This window comes from Staurois parvus, unplaced genomic scaffold (genome assembly GCF_062004578.1).
Source record: "Staurois parvus isolate SC_StPar_1 unplaced genomic scaffold, SC_StPar_1.0 ptg000004l, whole genome shotgun sequence".
In the NCBI taxonomy this organism is placed as follows: Eukaryota; Metazoa; Chordata; class Amphibia; order Anura; family Ranidae; genus Staurois; species Staurois parvus.
The window spans coordinates 2,334,782-2,348,786 of record NW_028317800.1 but is presented as its reverse complement, the minus strand read 5'-3'; positions in this window follow the sequence as shown (position 1 = coordinate 2,348,786).

Sequence of the window (14,005 nt, the reverse complement as noted above, 5' to 3'; positions counted from 1 at the left end):
GACAACTCCCTTACATCTGCTGTATCTTTCTATTTAGCTGTTTGTATTGACCATTGGAATTCCACTGGGTTTTATTCAATGAACCAGAGCATTTTCAGCATGTATGTCTGCTAAAATTTAGAGCCATTTACTGACCTTGTAGTGGCACTTGCACTGTTACACATTTACATGTCTTATTACTGCTTGCTGTGCACATATGTGTCTCAAGTCTTCTTTTATAATTGTTCAGTCATTAACAAAAGTGAAACTGCCCCCACATGCTACACTCTAGTTGTTGAATGTTCTTTAGACTTTCCATGCTGGCAATGGCAGTTTTCTAATTGTGTAGTTTTTAACTATGTTCAGACCAGAGCCATTTTAGGACATGGAAACCAGCTTAAAGTAGGCACCCCATTCCATCTTTTCATTCAGGAGTAAGTGAGCATCAACAGGCATTGTAAGTTTTTCATGTCAGGTTCCCTATAGAGCATACTGAATTTTTCGAGGAGAAAAATTTTGCAGAGGAATTTTAACTTTCTGTTGTGAATATAGACAAAATTCACTATGCAGAGAGTACCCACTAGTGCAAGGACAATAAAATCAGGATTTTTTTTCTTGTACTTCATTGGATGATTGAAGACACAAAAGGCCAGAGTCAGCCAGACAACCAGCATTTTCAGAAGGAGATCAGCGATGGCAGCTCCCATACTTTTTTCAGCAAAGGTTTCCTTTCAATCTAGAAAGCAACTCAAATGTAAATCTAATTTAATCTTAGGCAACCATAACTAATTTAGGTAGTAGGTGTCTTTGAAAATGCCTCTTTTGCTCAGAGCCTGGTTACTTGATATGTATCTCACAGGATAGTTTATGGTGTGGTTTAAAGTGTTATAAATAATTTAGACACCTTGTAATATCTCAAGCTCCACTGAATGTATTGTAGAGACTCAAACCAATGGTAGCACTTATTTGTCCACTTTTATTTAACAGTAGAGCAATAGAAAACACAGCCTTCTGACTATAAAAAATAGCCCACTTGAGGCTACACTGGCTCTCAGGGCAGAACATGTCATTCCACATGCTGCTTATGCAGCACTCATATCTCCCAGGTGTTGATCTGGTCATTGATACACTCCAAGTGAGTATGCACACAGCTCCCTTGCCCATTGACTGTCTCCTGGGGAGGTAGGAACCCTGAGCCATAGTTTACTCCTGTAGTAAAAGGGCTGTGCATACCTGCACAATCAGGATGTTGGTTGTGAGTAAAACATGACCTCAGGGTTGGAAGCTCCAGAACACACAAACAAAACTTCCAGAGTCCAGAACCCATCCAGAATTAACTTAAACTTGGGAAAACAGGCCAATTTTCTCCTAATGAGACACACATCCTGAAGCCCCTCAACCTCCATGGGTGAGAATCCTGGGTGACATCATATTCTTCTGACACTGTGACAAGGTGCAGCACTGTAACCAATATACCTAGTAAGTGCAAACATTTAAAAAGTTAAAGACGGTAAAAAGTTTAAAGAAATCCTCAGATACATAAAAGATCATTTAAATATTATGCTAAAAGTATGTACTTTATCCCATGTCATACAAAATCATGTTTATAGAATCTCCTGTCATTTTCTGGAGTTAGGAATCCAGGTATAGAACCATTTTGAAGTTTAATTAAAGATAATCTGTCACTTTGCCTCCTCTTTTGCTCCGAGGATGCAATGTTCAAGCCTCAGCACCCAATCACCAGACCTGAACACTATTATGTGTGTGTATGGGGGGGATAGGTCATTAACCCTGTGTAAGCAGAATTTAGCCCCATGACTGATAAACAGCAGTAGAACATAATAAAGGTGAATATCAGTAGGTGGGTGGGGTGGCAGTTGATCATTAATGAGAATCTGCCACTTTGATTTGATTCTCCATAATTTCGATGCCCTTGCTGAATGTCACAGAATATTTTTCTCTCTTTATGAAAATTCTACAAATAGGTCTCTCCCAGACCCACATTTATATGTGTAAGATTTTATTAGATTAATATAATACGCACATTTTACAGCATGGTTCATGATTATGTCAAATTGTCTCAAATTTCTTATTATTTTGTATTTAAATATAACTAAAATAATGGATGTGCAACATATTGCACTGATAAAAAGTGCTGAAGTAATAACAAGAAAAATGAAAAAAATATATACATATACTTTAAAATTATATGCCCCAATGAAGTTAGTGATTATTCAAGCATTTTGTTTTTACAATACATAAGACATAAGCTTTATGTAAAAAATATATTTTTTTATACAGTATATAGAGAAAAAGAAAACAAAATTTATCAACAAAGAAGAAAATGCATTTACTCTTGTGCGTCATTTCAGAATAATAGCCAAACTGATAGCACATCTAAAATAAGCATGGTCTGCAGAAAAGAACATTGTCATAATTGAAAATATTGCTATTACATATTCATTGAAGCATTAGCCATATTATTAGTTGTCTTGTAAAACATATTTTGCATGAAAAAATCCCCTGATTGGAATAAAGAGGTTTTCTTTTATATAGATATAGAGTGTAGAATTTCTGTTATAAACTTTGACAATCCATTACTTATAAAAATTATTTATGAAATAGTTGAGTAGTTTTTCAGACACAAGTCATACATAGACCATATTCTCTAAACAGTTTAAAAGCACTACTGATTAATTTACTTATGCCATTTAGTAAAATTAGCAATTTAGTGACAGCTCTAGAAGCATTGTGAGGAATGAATATACATTTTTAAAGTATTGTATTATACCTTGAACAAAATGTTCTAAATAAAGAAGTATAAATATATGAAAACCCCTTATTTGGACTGTGAGTCCTAAGTGTTCTAAATAATAATGTGTTTTTTAAAAATGTGTTGCTGACATTTACAGAAGTTGTGAAGATGCCACTGCGTGGGTGCCCTTAGGTGGCCAAAATATCCAGTATAAATTTATTGCTCTCACTGTAATTGCAGATCAGAACATTATGCACAACAGTCCTTCAAAATAATTGTAAAAGCAATGCAATCTTCAGCTCTAGTGCTACAAACTATAAAACCAGTTGAAACTTTTGCTACTAGTTTATTAATAGGAGCTCTTAATCTAATCTGGCACTAAAGTCAATAGTCAGTTTTGTTCCTTTGACAGTGTGACTGCTTATAGCTCGAAGTGAACAGAAACAACCTGAAATTAAAAAAGACAACCTTTTATGAAACCAGGCTCATATTATTTAACACAGAAAGTTTTTTATGTAATGTACTGTATATTTCACACAAGTGCAGCAAATATGTTGTATTAGCTGTACAGAAGTACATCTATAATATTAACAGAAAAAAACAAGGTAATAAAGAATATTGATAACAATAAAAGGTACATCTTAAAGCGGAGCTGCACCTAAAAGGGGAAGTTCCATTTTAAAGACTGGTCCCCCGCACCCCACTAATGATTGGCACCTTTGGAGAGCAGGGGGGGGGGGCGGGTACCCGAGATTAACAGGTACGGAAGGCGATCGGAAGCAGAAATTGTCCTCCTACCCTCCCTCCCCGTAGTCTTCTGGGACATGTGACAGGTCCTAGAAGACTACATGGCCATTCAGGGAGTGCAGAGCTACTCACGCATGCGCAGTGGGCACCCTGCTGTGAATCCGCAAGCTGTCACAGCCTGGTGCCCCCACTGAAGGTGCTGGCGTCTGGAACACCAGTCAGCTGGTGAAACAGGCTGCTGGGAGGACACCGTGGGACCGAGGGACAGGTGAGTGGCTGTATTTTAAAAGCCAGCAGCTACAGTTTTTGTAGCTGCTGACTTTTATTTTTTTACAGTGTGAGTGGAACTCCACTTTAAGCTGCCCATGCCTTAGTCATTTCTTTGTTCAACCAGTGGGTTGAATGAAAAAGAGGACTTGGTTCCTCCATCCACACACTTGATGTGGATGGGGGGATTCTCCCCATTTAGCTATTGTATTCTGACAGCAAGAAGACTTCCCTGCCACCAGAATACACTGATCAGTGTTACAGACAGGAAATTTCCACCAGGGCAGTTGACAGAAGTCAGTCAGTAGATCAACGTCTAAACAACCACCCTGCCCATATATGGATTGAAATATGGCCAGTCCTTGCTGAGCCAGACAATTTTCAATCCATGAATGGCTGGCATATCATTAACTTTTTGTATTCTACTAGCATCTCACAGCCCCACTAAACAACTGTGCATCCCTAATTCCCAGTTATTGTTCGAAAATCATAATAAAAAAATAATTACAGACAAATCCAAGAATTAACTGCTTTCTGCCCAGCATATAATAACTACTGGGCAGCTGCCAATACCATGTGATTGCTGTGACCAATCGCAGCAGATTACATGGCAATTGTACAAAATGAATGGCTTTCATTCATAGCCATTCTTTGAGTACTACTGTTTTGATCCCTGTGAATGGTCAAAGTGGTTACATGGTACAGACAGAGCCAATCACAGTGCATCTGTACCATGTGATAGCTGTGGCCAGTCACAGCTTCAAAATAGTACACACTGGATGAATGGATGTCGTTCATAAAAAATAGTCACACAATCATAGTGTGTAAAGAAAAAAACCCCAATCACATCTACAAAGTTGTACAGTGTCACTATGGTAACACTGTATTACTCTGATCACTGTATGTAAAAAAAATGGTAAAAAAGGGAAAAAAGCCAGTGTCCCTGATCACCACCACACCAGTTATATGATAACTCTATACTGCACTGGTGACAGTATGTAAATAAATTGTGAAAATAGTTTTTTTAAAAAAATGTCTTCATTTTCCAAACAATTTGTGACAAAAAATTACAACTTCTGAAAACTCACCATGCCTTCTATTAAATACCTGGGACTGTCTACTTTCCAAAATGGGGTCATCTGGGGGGGGGGGGGTATTTGTACTGTCCTGGCATTTTCAGGCCTTAAGAAATGAGGCTAGTACATCAGGATTTATCGATTTTCAAATACTGTACAGTAAGTATACCATAGTTTGTGGCCTCTAAAACTTTCCTTCAGACTAAATCATATACTCTGATTAGGATTATTTTTACCAAAGTAATGTAGCAGAATATATTTGTGCTTAAATTTATGAATAAAGATTATTTGTTTGCAAAATTGTATAACAGAAATGGAAGAAAAACATGATTTTTTTTTCAAAATTGTCAGTCTTTTGTTGTTTATTCAGCAAAAAAAACGGAGGTGATTGAATTCCCCCAAAAGTAAGCTCTATTTGTGGGAAAAAATGCTAAACATTTCATTTCATTACAGTGTTGCATGACTGAGTAATTGTCATTGAAAGTGTGACAGAGCTGAAAGCTGAAAATTGGCCTGGACTAGAAGGGGGTGAAAGTGTCAGGTATTGAGGTAGTTAAAATACTAAACAAAACAACATAAATAATTGTTCAACCCCCAAAGTTAAGTGAAGTGAAGAAATCCAATATTGTGACTTCCACGTGTTCCACCGCCTATCCCTATATGCTTTCACCTGAAGAAATTGACCTACATGGAAATACAGGTCTGTCTTTGCCTTACCCTTTAATGGTATCTCCAAGACCTCCAAACTTGTCAGCATGCCTAATTCTACTCAGGATTCTCAAACCAACTAGGACAATCCACTTCTTCCTAATAATAGACTCCAGTATATAGCTCAAAGAAACAAAATTATAATCATACTTACTGTTTAATTAAAAATTGCTGTTCATTAAAATAATAAATATACACTCACTTGGATCAGTGCAGTCATCTGGTGCACCACAGTTTAGAACACATTAAAAATATGTTGTCCCCTTAAGAAGATTTCAGATAGGTAACTTGTGTGTGATGTCAGAGCAGGTAAGTATAACATGTTTAAAAAAAATAAATAAAAAATAAATCATATATATATATATATTATATATATATATATATATACTGAAGATATGCCTTTACAACCACATTAAGTCGAAAAGCAATAATAGAAGAACAATGTTTGGGTCTTGTGTAAGAATGTAGTTCAGAAGTTGCTTGTTAAACTTGAAAACTCTATTTCAGAAAGTCATTACTGCTGGACACCGAATGTGGTAGAATGTGCCATCGGTGTTAGAATCCTAGAAATATTTTTTCAAAATGTTGTTATTATAACTTGTTAACTGCACCAGTGTTAGGTACAGTGTGTACCAATTCAGATTCATTTTCTAGTAAAGATTTATTTTGTGCAATAGAAAAGTAGGTCACTTTTATTTTTCCTCCACACTTCACATTCAAGTTCACATACTAGGTCACATTACCAGGCTCACATTTAAAATGACCTCTTCTATTATTTTAAATTTACCAAGGAACTATACAGTCAATAAAAAGGTCCTTCTTCTTTCAGGTGAGTATATACAGATTCTTTCAATGTCATTTATTAGTTGCTTGTGTGAATCAAATATTATTTGTCATGCATTACAAGTTTTGAGTTTTCGTCTTTTAGTACTGACAACTTCAGAGATGGTTATAAATAAACCCACTTTCATAAAAAAATAAAACAATATATCATATAACATTGCTACACAAGACATTTGTAATTTAATATTAATAAAGATTACTCTTCCATTCCAATCTACATTTGCTGTCATTTTTGAAAACTGTCAAAAATGTTAACACAATATGGCAACTAAGAGGCAGTCTGTACAACTTTGGTGTACAAAATTTCTCCAGACATGCTATTTTCTGATTCTCTGACTGGCTGACTGTTTTCTTATAAATCTGCACTGAGATTCAAGTAAAATTATAGACATCCCCTCCAATAGGAATTTAATTTTTGGTGAGATACTCTCTAAGGTTTGTACACAAATTGATACTAAAACTACATCTTTCATCATTACAACATTGACCCTTACAGTATTATATATATTCTCTCTTCTGTCCAGAATGTACTACTGAAAACTCAATATTGTGCAAATAAAATAAGGAATATATAAAAGAGCACTACAGTGAGAATTTCTTAGGTGGTTAGAATGAACCGAGAACCACTCCTTCCAGAAACAGTCTGGAAAGGACATTAAAAAGTTAGGGCTCTGCATTAATGTTTGCTAAAAATCCTTGCAATATAAATTGATTGCATAGTAGGAATAGTTGTTTCTTCAACAAAAGTGCAGTTTATATCCAGCCTATAGCTATATGCTCCATACAGGACTTTTTGATGTTGAAGGCTGCTGTTCGGCAAGTAGACATCACGTGTAAAAGTCAGTTTTACTACTTTACAGTTATTCTGTATTAAACTTATGGGAGGCCACCTATCAATAAGTTTTGGTCTAACTAGACTTTGAATTGAAAGTACTATACATTATATGCATGATACTTTGAATAAGCCAAACTCTTCTTATAGTTCAGATACAAACCAAGTTGATCATTATAAATATTTGAAGCGAAGCAAAGCAAAGTAATTTTATTTAATGACAGATGCTTTGATTGGCATTCAGAATGCTTTAAAAAAGCATGTCAAATTCCACATTTTGAAGCAAGTCTAAACAAGCCCAATAAGAATAGTTGGCAAGTTTATAAATAATGTTTAAAAAATTTGCCATCTCCCAACAGAAAAAAAAGTTGCTTTACGTTTTGCCACTCTGCTGTGATTGACAAAAATTACATTCAGAGGCTGAGAGTGCTTGATAATTGCCACCACAATCTGTTTCAGAATTAAGGAAAAAGTGGTCTAACTTGCCAGTGAGGAGTGAAGAGACAGCATAGAATATGGCCATGCCTACAAAATGCAAAACTAAAAGTAGCTTGCACAGCCCAAGCAATATTCAGATTTACTTCTGAGTGTCACTTCAAGTTCTTGCCAACAAGCTCAATCATTTCCAGGAATACATAATGGTTCAGTTAGTCCAGAAGATACAGTGTCTTCCATACAGATAAGGCTGTCTAATACTGACAGGAACAACTTAGCCCTAACCTGATCCTGCAAATCTAGAAGATAACTCTTTAATTTTCATGATAAAAATTCATTTTCTGCTTTCTTTTCGATAACCTCCATTACATTTTACAGTTTTCTAAAATGAGGATATCTGAGATCCCTTTATGAGCATTACATGTATAGAGTCTTAAAGGCTGAATCTTATAGGTTTAATCATTGCATTTACATTTTAGAAACTGAGCAGTAACACTAATATAAAAACTGAACAATTATACTCCCCTTGATGTGCTGGAATTAAAACGGTAGTAAACCGCAAACAGTAAATCTAATAAACTTCTGCCTGTAAGTTAAGAGCATAATGTACTAGTATGCCCTCCAGTGGAGCGCTGTCACGACTTCCCAAAGCTTCCATCTTCACCCGATCTTCTTTCCAGGTTTGCGGGCAGAAGGGGTTTGATTGGTCCTGCCTCGATGACGTAACACCTGAGCACATGTGCAGGAGTTTTGGCTGTGGGATGGCTCTCTTAATGGATGGCACGCCGTCCATTGAGAGTGCAGTACGCATGCGTTGGTGACATCACCGACGCTGTTACAGTAAATATCTCCTAAACAGTGCACATTTAGGAGATATTTACAGTACCTATAGGTAAGCCCTATTAAAGGCTTACCTGCAGGTACAACATAAAAATAGGGTTTACTTACACTTTGAAACAGGCAAAGGCTGTGTCCTAGATTAACCTGCTTTCCTTTATACAGTGTGTATATATTTTGTCTTTGATGTAAAGCTTATCAACTACCAGCTCCAGTACAGAAACATTTTGGAAGGTTTTGTGCTATTGTTATGAATCACTTTTGCCATGGCAAAAACATGAACTAACAAAATATCCAGAAGATCATAATGTATTCAAATCAGTGGAGCTAACACACTACATAGGAGCTAACACACTAATGTCCTTCTCAAACAGTCATGCACATACATCCACACTCAAATAAGTTAGCTAATTCACCCCCAGATCAGTAATCAGGAGAATCTGTTATTCACAAATTTTTGATCCACCTGAATATTTGGATCTGAGCAAATATTATTGCCCCGTGTACAAGTTTGCAAACGTTACATATCAACACTATAAAAGTATATATTTATTTTACTTCAACAGTACTGTGCAAAAGTTATAGGCAGGAAAATAGAAGAAATTCTGTAAAGTAAGAATACTTTTAAAAATACATATTTTAATTGTTTGTTTTTATCAATTTACAAACTGCAAAATAAAAAACAGAAAAAAATCTTAATCAAATCAATATTTGGTGTGATTATCATTTGTCTTCAAACCAGCATCAATTCTTTTAGTTACCCACCTCAGCAGGTAGGTTGTGTTGTCATTAGATATATTTTTTACATACGATATACTACAGGTTGTTCTAAACATCTTGGAGAAATAACCACAGATCTTCTGTGGATGTAGGCTGTCCTAAATCCTTCTGTCTCTTCATGTAATTCCAGACAGACTTGATGACATTGCGATCAGGGCTCTGGGAGGGCCAAACCATCATTTCCAGGACTCCTTGTTATTCTTTACGGTGAATATAGTTTTTAATTACATTTTCTGTATGGTTGGGGTCATTGTCATGTTACAGAATACATTTGAGGCCAATCACACAACTCCCTGATGGTATGGCATAATGGATAATTATCTGCCTGTATTTCTGGTCATTGAGGACACCAGTGATCCTGACTAAATCTTGTCTGTCTTGGATTACATAAGGAGACATAAGTATGTGAGGCAACCTATATCCACAGAAGATCTGTGGTTAGTTCTCCAAGATGTTTGAAACAAACTACCTGCCGAATTCTTTCAAAAACCGTACACCAGCACTGTGGGAACCTAGAAGAATGATGGTTTGAATCCAATGTGTGTTCACACCAACTATTGATTTGATTTAGATTTCTGTACATTTAATTTCCATTTTGTTAATTGATAAAAATAAATTATTAACACTTCTATTTCAGGAATCATTCTTAATTTGCAGCATTTTTTCACAGCTGCCTATAACGTTTTCACAGTACTGTATATCAACACAATCTTAAAAAGGACTATACGTTATACATTCTCTTTAAATGCTTTTAATTGATAGAAATTACCTCTCTATTTTTTCTCTCTGTCATGTTTGTACTTGGTTTTTACTATATGCTTCGGGTGAACTGGAATGTCATAGCATCAGCATTATGGATCAGAAAAAAATATTTAATGCATTAGCCAAGCTTTCTTTTAATCTTCAATATGCTACATTTCAGAAAGTTACATTATTAATTGAGCTGGAAACCACTGAGATGCAATGTATAAACCAACATTTTAATTTACAGCAAATGTAATCACTTTCCCAACTCACTTATGATGCTGCAAAATATTTCTGCATTTTCTTTGCTGAGCTTGTAATTAAAATACAAGTTTATATTGTACTTACAGGGGTAAACTTTGCTGAACAAAGCAAAAGCTATAATTTTTCAAAGGATACACTTTTATTAGTCCCATAAATGGGTAAATACAGAGCTTGCTTTTCCCTCCTGTCTTCAAAAGTCCACATCTATTGTTCTGTAACCCTGTTAATGAACTCCATCAGGGCTGGCTTAGCAAAATTCAAACTGCATTGCAAAAATATTGTGTATTCTTTGTGGTAGAGTGGCCATACTTTGAATAAGTAATTGTTTCCACATTTCAGTCCTTACTTGCACTAAAGCACATCGATGCATGTAAAATGTAGGCAGCTGTCCACAGTCTCACCTTTTATATTGGGATCCACATTACCCATTATATTATTTTTCCAAAGTCCATATTTACTATATATAGTGTAACTGATCAAGGGTATGATCCATGATGGAGTGTATTCTTCACCCACACTATTGAGGTGCATTCACACTTGCGATGACATGCTGCGATGACATGCTAGCAATCCACCCTGAACACAGAATACCGGTGAATGTGATCACAGCTCTTAATGGGGCTGGTGCTCGCAGCTAATCATAGGAACCCCCACTGAGGTTCTCCCATAAAATCACATACAGGGTTTTGCAGCCAGAGTGCATTTACAAGTGTGAGTGCTCCATTACACTTTATCAGGCAGACTGCTTGGCCCCCTGCAATTTAACTGTTTTGCTGTAGACAGGAGGTTAATACAACCTCGTACACCTGATTAATAAAGTGTAGTAATGAGAGATAATAAACAGTCTGAGAATAGAACGTGGCCAAACAGTCCAGTAAACAGCCAAAAGGCTAAAGATTTTGTGTTGCAGTATTGTATTCAAATAACCCTTGCAAGAGTTGACTTTGATATAGTAACAATAATGAGAAAATGGCCAAATGATCAGACAAAGATTAGCTGTTTACTTAATAGGTGCACAGTAGGATTACACAATGAAAACCGTATAAACATTTTGGAGGGACCTCTGATCTGGCACCACAGGCGAATAGCTGGAGGAGTCCCAAGGCTGGTACCACAGTGTTAAGGTCCTACCTTTCCTCAGACCTTGTGCTGCTCCATGCGCTGGCATCCATCTTAGGTGTCTACAAAGCATTGTGGGATCCTTTATGCTTTCAGCCCTCTGCGGCTCCTCCCCCAGGAGGTGGCAGCTTATCACATATAAGTCTGCTGTTTGTGGCTGTCCATTGCATTCGTGTCCTGTCTGTTGCACAACAGCAAGCTCCTCTTTAGCTACTCATTGCTTTCCTGGATACCGACTCGGCTTTGGCTAAGACTCCTCCTGGCTTCTGACCTCGGCTCTGGCGACCATTCTTCCTGGCACCTGATCCAGGCTCTGGCGACGATTCTTCCTGGCTCTTGACCCCGGCTTTGGCATGATTTCCACTGTTGGACTTGCATAGACTCTTGTCTTATTTTTATATTAATAAACCTACCTTTAATTGCACCTCCTTGTGTGTCTGGCTCCTCACTCCCTGACACATAGGCAGATAGCTGGAGATGCAGATCCACCCCACTTGAATTGCATACTCTAGTAGCAATTGTTGCAGTGCTCTTGCAGTGGCTGGGTATCCAGTATAATCTGCATGCTTTTGAGCTCCTGCTTGGTCCAGTCCCCACAAACTAACAGTGGGGGTCATACACCTGGTTGCAGATCACATGCTCAGCCACCCCTGTCTCATCCATCTGGGCTGCTGAGATGGGTGGGATTGTGGAAAAAACAGTTAAAGGAGCCTGCAGTACATCTGAACATGGTAAGTAAAGGGGCACATACACATGTGCACTAGGCACATTATGGTAATGCACATTTCATGTGTTCGTGCACTATAGTGCACCAACACACTAAAGGTTCAGTCACACCAGCAAGCATGTGCTATGGTGTGCATATTATTACAATGCATTGCAGTGCTTGTTTTCTAATTTTTGTTTAATTTATCAAGCATTGCACAATTTTACACACATTGCAAAACACTGTGTTGCAATAAAATGTATGCCTGTGTCATTCCAATGCATACCTTGCACACACTGCACTGCAAATCGGGGGGTTTACCACAACACAGGCGTTAAACTAGCCTCCACCTTCTATCAAGGAAGATCTACAAATATTCTTTGCCCAATACTCTTATTTAACATAGTCAAGGCATGTATACCTCCCATAAGTAAAAACACCCCTCCTCATATGGTTGTACAGTGGTTCACGAGAATTAATGATATAATGCCAATAGAGGAACCTATATCCTGTATGAAGGACAGGCACAGGGATAAACAATTAAGGTGAATGTGGTGCTACTGTATTAAATACAAAACCTCCTCTGAATATAATATCCACTTATCCTCCTCCACATCCTCTCTCTGAACATTGCACACATTTTAACAGCCCGGTGACATTAGCAAATACCACTCTGCTAAATTAAACCCCCACTCATATCAGGGCTCACACTAGCACCATTTTCTACCCTACACCTCCCCACCCTTTTTTTTACACCCCCCCATCTCTTCTACAACTCTTCCTGCCCTCTCCGATACTCTCTACTCTCAGCCCCCTGTTTTCTCTTGAATACATACTTAAATAATTATATTTGCTACACCTTCTTGCACTTATACAAAGCATTCAGCACTGTTGACCTGCATGCTGTTTGTAACTGCTGACTATCTGTTATGTACCAGTCATGTTTTAAATGTACGATAATGTTGTGTGAACCTCACAAAAAAAGGCATTTAAAAAAAAGTGGAAAGCAGGGACTAACAGAAAAAGGGTTAACACCAGATGGGAAACTACGTGCAAAAAAGTATAAGTATCCCCTGCTCAGTGGAGATCAGATCATTTGAACTGTAGGGGTGACCATTGAAAAAGTATATTCTTTCCCTTAAAAAACTAACATTAAATTTTTTCATTGTTCTTCCCAACTCCCTTCTCCTTTGGGACAAACTACATGTAGTACCTAGTCTCAAATAGCTAGGTGCTTGTGAGCCAAGATAAGCTACAGTTACAATGGATTCATCTACTTCCAAGCTATTGTCAAATCTGGTTGGGGGGCAGGTTGGACTTCCTAGCTGCATGTGTGAAACATTTAGCTACATGGGACAAAGTGCTACATGTACTTTTGCCATGGGGACAGAACAGTTTAATGGCAGTTCTTCTTTAAACATGTTAGCTGGAGAGCCAGCTCTGTCTCCAGAAACCCCAAGCTTCCTCGTATTCCTAAGCTAGAGGTCTCTTGGGAGATTGGAACATCTTTGGGACTGCTCAATATGCGACCCCACTTTCACAAGTGTTTGGGAAAACATGAAGATTAACAAAGAAAGCCCAGTAAGTCCTGTGGTGGAGTTTATGTTCATAATTTGGGATACCAAGCATTGCTGTATCAGGTTGATAAAACTCAGGGAAAATTTGTAGAGCAACTCATGGTGCCTTGGTTCTATTGGAGGACAATGTTGAATTCAGTCCATAAACTTGTGGGGTCACTTTGAGCATGAAAGACCAAAGAATGGAATCTTAAGTATTTCTGTTGGCCTGAGAGGTACCTGTTGGGCATATCCAGCTTTGTTAGATGTACTTCATCAGCGAAGTAATCCACAGTCACCTTATTAAATCCTTAAAAGGTACATGCTCTGGGACATAGTACAATTTACTTCTCTGTG